Source organism: Leuciscus leuciscus (genome assembly GCF_965113295.1).
Source record: "Leuciscus leuciscus genome assembly, chromosome: 6".
Lineage (NCBI taxonomy): Eukaryota > Metazoa > Chordata > Actinopteri > Cypriniformes > Leuciscidae > Leuciscus > Leuciscus leuciscus.
In genome coordinates this window covers 16,387,854-16,398,877 of record NC_138730.1, presented here as the reverse complement: position 1 = coordinate 16,398,877, position 11,024 = coordinate 16,387,854, and positions in this window count along the sequence as shown.

The following is an 11,024-nucleotide window of genomic DNA, read 5'->3' as shown; positions in this document are numbered from 1 at the left end:
GTGTATTAGAACAACAAGGTCCTTTTCTTGTGGAATAAAAAATTAGTTATCAATCAAAAAAGTCCAGATGAGTCCTTCTTCCAGTCATTCAATTTAAATAGAAAATTCTAGACCCTTTCACACATACAGTCTTTACTGGTAAATTACCGATAACAGATCATGTGTGAACAAGACCTTTCCAACTATACCGGTAAATTGCACAAAAAAAAAAAAAGAAAGTACATTTCACATATGCAAATAAGTAAACTCTACTCAACTAAGTTGAGTGAAATTAACAAAGAAAATAAGTACTTTTTACTTGGCTAGTAAAAGGTTGAGTAATATCTATTTAGTTAGTTGAAGTTTCCTTTGCAATATATTTCACTCAAACAATACAACATTGAATTAAACCACAACTTTTATGTATATGCTTTACTAACAAATATCTTAATAATTGATATAATAGATATTATGTGAAATACCAAATCTACAAATCATAGAAAACACATTATGTGAATGCTGTGACCTCAATACCGCTAGGTATACTTGGTAGACATACACAATGACGGTAACATTTGATGGATCGTTTTTGTGTTTCCATTTTGAGTAGAAAAAGAACTCCAAATGTCACTAAATGGCAAGTTACTAATCCTAACAACAAAAGCAATGATAAAACAAATACAGTAAATACAGTTGGAAAACAGTGAAAAATCAACCTCATTAATTATTCAAGGCCCAGTGCATGATGGGAACACCAGTATCAGAAAAGTTGAGTAATTTTACTTAATTTTACAAAGTTAATATTTACACTTAAATTTCTACATGCTTGAATTGAGTACTAATATAGAATTTACTTTTTTTTATTTTTTTATTCTTGCCTGAACTAACTTTTTTCATGTAGAAATTACATTGTTTTTTTCTGTAGTATTTACTTCACCACAAAATAATTTGTATCAGTGCAGGCGATTTACCAGTAAGGGAAGTTGTAACATTACCAGTAAATTAAGGTATATGCACCGTGTGAACGCGGAATGAAGATTAGCGGTATTTTGCACGTATGAGGTCAGAACGCACTGACGTGCAGAAGTGATTGAAAGTTGAAAGACCAACGGCTCTGGGCCATTCATAAAATGGTGCACTGATAACGTGTTTAACTCAGCACTGTTTACAAATGTCTTCTAATTGGAGTGATACCAAAACTAAAGCGCTTCTCCTCCGGGCGGATGAAGAGATTTGTCAACAGCAGTTAGCGAAACTGTCACATATGATAAAATAACTAGCCGTCTTCAGGAACAAGGCATAAACTTCTGGTTAATGACATCTTGACAGAGTTTACCAGTATTTTGGAACTGATGTGTGAATGGTCTGTTACCGGTAAAAAGCCAGAACGCTGTTGCTTGTGTGAAAAGCACATTTTTGAATTTACCGGTAAAGTCGTTCTAGCAATTTTACGGTAATTTACCGGGATTGCTGTGTGAAAGGGGCTAATATGTCATCATGTTGGTGGATACTCAAAGAACAATCTCAAACTGTCATGATTCTGCCATCTAGTCCTTGTCTTTCTTTAATTCTTGAGGCAGGATCATGACAGACCCATGTTTTGTGTACAAGCACATGGCCATTTGTTTGGGCCATGTGCTTGTGTTGTCTCGTTCTCTTGCCCCGCCCCCTTGTTATCCTCGTTTTGTCATTATTGCTTTACCTGTGTCACCTGTTGTGTTATCATTAGTCTCCCTATTTAATCCCCTTGTGTTTGCTGTCTTGTGCTGGTTCATTGTTGCATGTTACATGCTATCATTCCTCTCTGTGAGTACCCTGTCAAGAGAAAGTTCTGTTTCTGTATTTGCTGTTTGTTTGTAGTCTAGTTATATCAAGTCATAGTCTAGTTTAGTCATTCGTTGTCCTGTCTGTGTTTTGCCCCCTTGTGGGTTTTGTTTTCCCCATTCTTTGGCATCAATAAACCTTGTGTGTAGTGTATACTGTCTGCGCTTGGGTTCATCTCTGTATCCTCATAACACAAACTGCACTCTTAAAAATAAAGGTTCTTCATTGGCATTGATGGTTCCAAGTATCTGCATAATGTTACTTGTTGACTAGTACTGGCTACTTGGCAATTTATAATGATGTCAGACTACCACATAGCACAGGTACGTCTGCAAGATGTCTTTTAAAGATCACTTCATCTGGAAAGCATCTGTTGTTTACTAACATCTGATAGACTTCTTTAAAATATCAGTTTTACATACATTCTAAATCATAAACATAATTCTTAATCATAATCTACATTTTCTAAACGTCTTTTTGACATCTGACAGGAAACGTCCTATAGACGTATTGCAGATGAGCAAACACTCTAAAAAATGAACATCTTCCAGATGTAAACACGCAAATAGACATCTCCGTGATGTACTTGTGCTACCAGCTATCTGTGACTAGTACAGTATTACCCCCTCCCCCTCCATTCACCAATCAGTACTTTTTACTTTTAATACTTAAGTACATAAAAGCAAGTACTTTTGTTCTTTTACTCAGGTAAAATTGAAAAGGAATAGGTTATGGAGTAATATTTTAAAAGGGTATCTGTACATTTACTCAACTACTTCGTCCACCACTGGCCAGAACTGCCACTCTTGGTATAAATAAATAAATTTGAAGAATCCATAATTATGCTTGCATAGGGTGTGTGAATGTCCTAAAGTAAGTAAAGAACTGTCTGGTTACGTAAGTCTAGTTAATCATCCCTCGGCAGGAGTGAGTGGCAGCGCAGTGAGAGGCCATGCTTTGAGGGGGTGATGGTGTGGTCGCACCTACTCTTCCTTTCTGTTCATCTGCTCTCTCCATTCTGGCTCAGGCCCGGTGCCACAGACCTGCCGAGTGACAAACTTAACAAAGACCACAATAGAAACAATTAGTCACAAAGATCCACAGAAAACACGCTTCTGGAGAAGTCGTGGCTCGTGAAGCACGATGTTTGGGGCAGCTGGAAACATAGAGGGAAAGTATCTACTTAGTGACACCCCACTTACAGGGATAAGCCCATGTGGGGTTTTTTTTGTGTGGGGTTTTTTTCACCTTTTAATTAACATTTTTCCATTGAATACACTAGAAAATGTTAAGTAGAGCTTGAAATGTTATGAATATATAAATATTTGAGTTTAATCTATTCATCTTTAAATAAATAATGGATGTTGAGCCAATGAATCAGTTTTTTCAGTATACAAGTCTTTCAAAGGCACTGTAAATGTTGTTTTTTTATTATTATTTATTGGATTTTGATTTCATGCCATCAGCTGATTTTACTGGTTGGCTATTGCCTTGAATTTGATGCAATCTATTACAAGTAGAAAAATGATGTGTCACGGTTTCCTAATAGCCTTTATGCTAATTATGTAAGAGATATAGAAGAGTCTTGTTTGAGGCAGTTAGTTGAACATAAATATTATATTGTTTGAATGTGAATTTTTGCACCTTTTGTAATAGCTATGCTCTGGCTCACCAAGATTACAAGTTATCAATATTAGTGTTTTTACGACACTAATATTGTGAAATATTATTACATAACTGGTTTCTACACTGTAAAAAAATATATTATTGGTTTAACTTAAAGTAAGTTACCTGGTTGCCTTAAAATGTTGAGTTCACTGAAATTAAAAGGAGATTGGTTTTATCAACATAAACTCAAAATATTATGTTATCTGAACCACATTAATTAAGTTGATTTGACAAAAGTAAAAAAGTTGTGATAAATCATGAAAATAATTATTTACAGTGTATTTGTATATGTCTTTCAATATAATTTATTCCCGTGAACAAAGCTGAATTTCCAGCATCATTACTCCAGTCTTTAGTGTCACATGATCATTCTAATATGCTTATTTATGTATTTTGTTTGAACTCATGTATGCATTTCACATAGATACCCTGCAGGCATGGGGAACATTTCAATTTAAGGTGACCAGCATCAATGCATTTTACATCGTCAGCAGCAGAATGTAAGTCGGCTTTTTTAATGTAAAAAAGTTTTTTGTTTTTTTTACTTAGTGCATAGCTTTGAATACAATTTTTGCTTTTCTGAATACATTGAAATTTAAAGTAATTACAGATTGACAATTTAAAATGTTTTTTTTTTTTCTCAGAGAAGTGTTTTTTGTGCAGTTTATGTAAGTAGAGGAATAAACTGTTTTGAACATTTTTTAATTTTTTTTTTAATTTGTAGTAGCCCACACTTTTTTAAAGACTTTCAAAGAAATTAATAAAATGAGATTACATCAAATCAGTCACAAGTGAATTATAAGAATTATCAAGATTGTACTTGACTTTAAAGTGTTTACTTCCAGGCTAAAAAAACTGGTTAAAAACAAACCAAACGTGTACTCATTTTTAATTATTGTAAATAGGTAAGAGTTGTATATGATATGCATGTTTATATATCATGTTTATATATATAAATATTTTTTTTTTAGGTAGTGTAGTATGTACATTTTACGGGTAAATTTCATGGGTAGGCCTACATTTTATTGTGTATAAAGGTCCAACCAGGGAAAGGAGTTGTTTATATATCATGTTTATATTGTTTTAAATTGAAATAGTGAAGTATGTAAATTCTATTGTGTCTAAAAGCCCAACCAGGGACAGGAGTTGAAAATTAGCATTTGCTATCAACTTTTTATGCAGCACTTCAGTGACAAGCTTGCTTTGACACGTTTGCATTGTCCCTGTCAAATAAATAAAACAATAAAATAAATAAATAAATAAAACTATAAAATAAGTTGTGGTTACTTATTTTTTTCAAGGCAACGGGATTCCTCAAATTAAGTAGAACTCAGAAAACTCAGAAAAACTTGTTCGTTTTAAGTTAAGTAGATTGACATTTTTAAGTAATTGCAGTTTAATTAAAATAAGTTAGTACTAACAACACATTTTCTTTTGTTTAGTAACTTTTACTTGCCAGAGTAACTTGGAATTGTCAAGTTCACATAACTTATTTTTTTAATTACACACAAAGTTGATTTACTTAAAAAAGTCAGGAAACCTGTTGCCTTAAAATTAAGTAAAGTCAACTGATCACTTTTTACACTATGATGTGCCATATATCAGCATATAATACGGGACAGTTTAAAGATATTTAAGAGTTTTGTTTGAGGCACTTAGTTGAATGTAAAATAGATGTTTTTGCATGTTTACCACTGAAATGTGGGAAAGGTATTATTTTCCAAGCTTGACCGACCCTTTGCCAACATATGATGTGGTGGTGGTTGAGGAGAGACCCCTGATATGATAGTAAAGTGCTTTGGGTGTACAGTAGTACATAATAAAGCACTATATAAATGCCTCATGCATGGAATCCAGAGTTGTGTTCTGTCTGAGTCTTGTTTTCATTAGTCACATGTCTTCTTTTGTTCTGTTTTCCCGCCACTCATTTGTTTCCACGGTTACCATCATTAGTTCATCTGTCACACCTGTTTCCTCGTTAATCTTGTCAGCTGTGTCTCCTTTCACTGATCTGTTTCCATTTGTATTTAAGCCCTGTGTGTTACCTTGTTCATTGTCTGGTCTATGTTGTATTAAGTGTGTGTGAACCGTCTGCCTGTTTTCAATGTACCTGTATGATTTATATTGTGAGTAAAAGTTTGCATTGGAACGTTTGATTCTTCTTCTTCTTCTGCCTGCACCACACCGTGACAGAAGATTTGACCGCCCAAAACGGGCGATAGGGTGAGAATTATCATCATGGCTCAGGAGAGCCAAAAACTTTTTTTCAAAGCCTGAGTACCTTGTTCCAGATCGGGGCCACATTTAACCATCCCATCGACCACCCTGACACCACCGGACTGGACTGGAGGGAGGGAGACCGTCCTCCGGTGTCTGGAAAGCGTCATGCCTTGATCCGGAACACAGCCAGACCCAAGGCTTCTTCACGTCATGCCTGCCCAGCCTGAGCCCTCAGCCAAGATGGCTGCCGCCTCACGGCTTGAGCCCTCAGCCAAGATGCCCGCCGCCTCACCGCTTGAGCCCTCAGCAAAGATGGCTGCCGCCTCACTGCCTGAGCCCTCAGCCAGGATGGCTGCCGCCACGCCAATACCTGTTCCTCAACCTCTTCCTGTCCCTAGACCTGTTCCTGGCCCAAGAACTGTATCTGTTCCCGAGCCTGTCTCTGAATCTGTTCCCGAGCCTGAGTCTGGCCCCTAAGTTAATAACTAATTATCTTTGCAACGGAAGTGAATCCATCAAAACTAACTTTAGCTGGACAATAACTTTATTCTAGAGCTGCTGTAAAGCCAAAACCATCTTTGTTACTTTAATTTCCTATTTTCACTGTAAAGCTGCTTTAAAACAATCTATATTGTTAAAAGCGTTATAAAAATAAGGGTGACTTGACTATTAGCTGTATGTCCATTCAGATCTATATGTGGACAAACATGAAAATAAAGACATTGAAGTCAGACAATTTAATATTGTATTTGGATCACCAAAAATAGCTTATTGGCACTAAAAAGTGGAGAGAAACAGATGTGTACCAGGAATGGCTGTTTTCAAAGTGCACACCAAAAAAGTGAAGACCAAATACATTGTCATAACCATCAATATGTTAAAAGTTTTCAGAGAGCTGTAATGATTGAACTAGGATTATTCAAGTGCTCAATCGTCAAGATCGAGAAAACATTGAGAGTTCTACATTGTGCCTGTCTGCTTGTGTGGACATGACAACCCATTCTCTCTGAGAGCTGTTTGCCCATTTTCTACACCTAATAAGAAGACCAGTCAGTTTAGGCAGTGGCGCGTATGGTCACGTTGTGACTTTTCCCGGTGCGCGGAGAACAGGTGAAGGACGGATGCCGATCAGACGGACACTGAACTGGTGGCCAGAAAAAAAATATACCTCTGTTATATGGCGATATTTTGGCTATAAAATAACCGACACTGAGCAGAGAGAGCAGGGCTGCCAACTTTCACTCATTCAGCGTGAAACTCACGCAATTGACACTTTTCACACGCTCTCACGACACATCCATTTTCTCAGGCAGAGAAAAATCGCAACGCAAAGAGGACACTGACACCAACAGACAAGACAGAGCAGGTTACTTTTGATAGGAAACTAATTCTCAGCTCTCAGATTCTGTCAATTTTATTACGAAATTCAAACAATGGCGTTTTGGCGCTTGTAAATGTGCACTGTAAAAAATTTCTAACCTCTCCAAGTCAAAATTTTCTAGTGACTGGTCACATCTAAATTTTTGAATTGGCCCAAGTGCAATTCTTGTTGCAATAGTCTGTTAACATTGGCTCAATGAGAAATAATACGTCAGACTAATTGAAAAATTTTGATGTTATCAGTCACTAGAAATTTTTGACTTGGGGATGTAATTTTTTTTTACAGTGTGACGTAACCGATCGGTCATGAACCGAACATCTCTTAGCTTACTCTTTACTACTAGTTAATACCCAGATAGCACACGTACGTCTGTCCGACATCGGCTCAACATCGTTCTTAAGTTATACCTTAAGCTGAACCTTATCGTTAATGCGTGTTTCCCGAAACATTCCCTCTAAAAAATGCTGGGTTGTTTCAACCCAACTTTGGGTCAAATATAGACAAACCCAATGGCTGGGTTACATTTTTTAATTCAATTTTTAACCCAACGTTTGGGTTTGTCCATATTTCACCCAAAATTGTGTTAAAAACCCCCAGCATTTTTTAGAGTGTAGTTAAAGGGATACTTCACCTCTGGAAAGATGAATGTGTATTTAAAATAGGTAATTTATGTAGAAGAAATGTGAAATTATTTTTGAATTTGGAGCTTTCTAGACTGAGAAAAGCCAGAAAATTTATTTTTGGCTTATGTGGATGAAAGACAACAACTCCCAGAATGCACTTGCTTCACTGCCCTAGGAGGCCACTCCCAAGCCACGCCTACCGGTAAGAGAGCGCAGTTGAAAACAACAAGGCTAGGCTACTAGTGAGTCTCCGTGACGAGTTTGCCCGGGATTTTGCCCAAAATGTCCGGGATTCGGCTTTTGCATTCTACAGTCGCCATTCATGTTTACTGTGACGAGCAGGACGAGGCTGAGGGCCGCGGGAGAACGGCGCGAGGCCGGTGGCATGATTACTGATGAGACGGTCTCCTATCTCTCACGGAGGAGCGGGAATTTTCTTAGCAATGTTAAAACGCACATCGACCGATCACTTGTTTAGCGTTCATGTAAACACTACATTCAGATTCACCAATCGGAATGAATTCAGTTAGATTGAAACAAAAGGTGTGCATGTAAACAATGAATGGCGACTGCAGAAAGCAAAAGCCGAATCCCGGACATTTTGGACGATCTCGACGGCCGGACATGTCCGGGAAAAAGAGGATGGTAACCCCTAATACTCTGCTTTCTCCTACTACTCAGCTTTCTCCTACTACTCAGCTTTCTCCACAGAACAAGAGCCTGCTAGCTTAGCTTCCAAAGAAAGATGGCTGATACTATGTGTACATTCTGTGAGTGAGATCCCACCCTCTATGGGCGGGTTGAACACATGCGGGACAGCCCCTCCTTCTGGCTGTAGTCTCTCGCCTCTGGCCAAAAAATCCTCCGATGACGCAAAATGACGATTTTTGCGTCATCTGAGGATTTTTTCCAGACAAAAAATACATAAATCTCTCATCTCAGGGGGATATGAGGATGGAAAGCACGGTAATTCGAAAATACTACAGGTTTTCTACTAATACAAAGCTTAATGCTAAATCCTGAAGTATCCCTTTAAGTATACCTTCTGTGAGTCATGCATTCGGAAGGTTGGTATAGGGATATGGCGGTGAGGATATTTCTCCCCCGGTTAATCAAAGTGACAATACCGGTATCAATGACGGGGGCTTTTAAATCACTCATTTGAAAGCAAAACTAAAATGTGCACGTCCGCACGGGGATTCATAATGGTGCAGAGCGAGCGTTTTCAATTAATTCCCAGCAGAGGTTCATAGGTTCTCTGTTCTGCTTGCTTGCGCCCGTGAACACGCACCATTATGAATGCCCGTGCAGACGTGTGCGCATTTTAGTTTCACTTTCAAATTAGGGCCATTTTGGGGGGGACTGCTTGAATGTTGAGTTCAGCCTATTATTCTAAATGAAAAACACCAACAAAACAAATTCGCTTAAATAGGCGCTTTTACATTTCGCTTTTGACACCAAATATTGCTCCATCATCTTGTCAGTCAGCTCTTTACTCTCTTGATAAATTAAATCTGACTCCTGTTGCTGATCTGTAGCCTATGACTCTCGTTCAGCTCACGATTTATTAAGCAGACACATTCAGTTTCAAATCTATAGTATCCACATTGATTTTGGTCTGAGCTGCACGGTGAGCTGCATCATTTTATATAATCGTTTTAAATCGTGCCAATTTATAAATAAAATTGTATTCAAATCAAGCGATTTTAAACTAAAAGTAGGCTACTCGCGCGCTCTCCGAGAGACGGTCTTCAGTCAGTGCATGCTCTCAACCAAAGCGCGCTGTTTACTACAGGCCGTTTGTAACTACAGTTTCTCGCAGGAGAAGGACTAGATGCTGAGCAGCAGAATGCTTAGGTCAGCCCAGTTTGTTTTTAATTCAGGAGGGTTCAGGTCCAATCTGAAGATTTTGTAGTCAAATTATCCCACATCTCCTCTACAAAACAAACTGACCTGGTCCTTAAACTGGTAAACACAGATTGTGACGGTTCCCCGGGGCGAGCAGTGATGCATATACCGCTCCACAGCTTACGATGCAGACATCAAAAGACTAAAGCCTATCATCTGGATAAAGGAAACAGTTAAAACGTATTTGTTGATGTATTTGTTTCTTAAAGATAAGTCCTAACTGATTTTTCTCAATGTTTTTCACTCATAGGCTGCTAGGAAGAGTCCGTCTACTGTGAGGCTACATTGATGCTGTTCCTTTTTGATCCCTTTTCTCCTTCTTTCTGCTGTCATTAAAGCATCTTAACTTGAATTGTGTCTGTTCATTATATAGAGAATGTTACACACACAAAATTAAGATATTTTTCATATCAATATAGCCTACTTTAACTCCTTTAATAATAATAATAACAGCTGACAGGGCTCTCTGTATGTTTACAGCATTAGGTGAGATATATATATTTTTCTTGAGAAAAATGAACATGTATATATCTTATTTTTATATATCCAAAATATCTTATTTTCATGAGCATACAAATGTTATTGTTCTATTTATTGTATACTATTGTACTATTTAGACAATAACAAGTTTGCAGTAATGCAAATATGTCATTATTTAATTTTGCAAAAAATCTTATTTTAATTTGAAAACAATGTGCATTTAGTTGATGCTAGTTTGAATTGAGAAATACTTTTCAGCATTATCACTAATCTGTGTGTGCATTTTCCTTGAGAACCAAGCAAGCTGAATCATGAAACCATTTGATTATTATATCGCAATCGCAATATTGACCTCAATAATCGCAATATGACATTTCCCCCAAATCGTGCAGCCCTACTTTTCAATCAACAAACAATTGTACAATCTTGTGCAATCTTCCCAAGGGTTTTCATGTGTTCATTTTGATTTCATTTGAGGTCACAAGTAGACTCGAGAGCATTGCTTATTGAACATCTGTTTACTTTTGTCCTATGCATTTAGATATAGAACACAATGTGATATACAAGTAAATACATATTATTGGAAAAAGTTGCTTGATGTTTTTTTGTCTGTTGAAGCACTGCTGTGCACATGAAGATGGCATGTGACTCATGATATAGCAGTGATCGTCCAATCACGCTGAGTAAACCACTGAGAATGCCAGCTGGAGAGGACAAGGCAGGACACAAGTGCTCATTGACTCAGAGAGGGTGTGTGTGTGTGTGTGTGTGTGTGTGTGTGTGTGTGTGTGTGTGTGTGTGTGTGTGTGTGTGTGTGTGTGTGTGTGTGTGTGTGTGTGTGTGCACTGGTGCATCTGTGTTTGTCTGTGTACATACACTACAAGAGGTGTGAGTGAAGCAGTGAGCTTCTCATGCTAATCTATCATGCTTCTTCACATGAG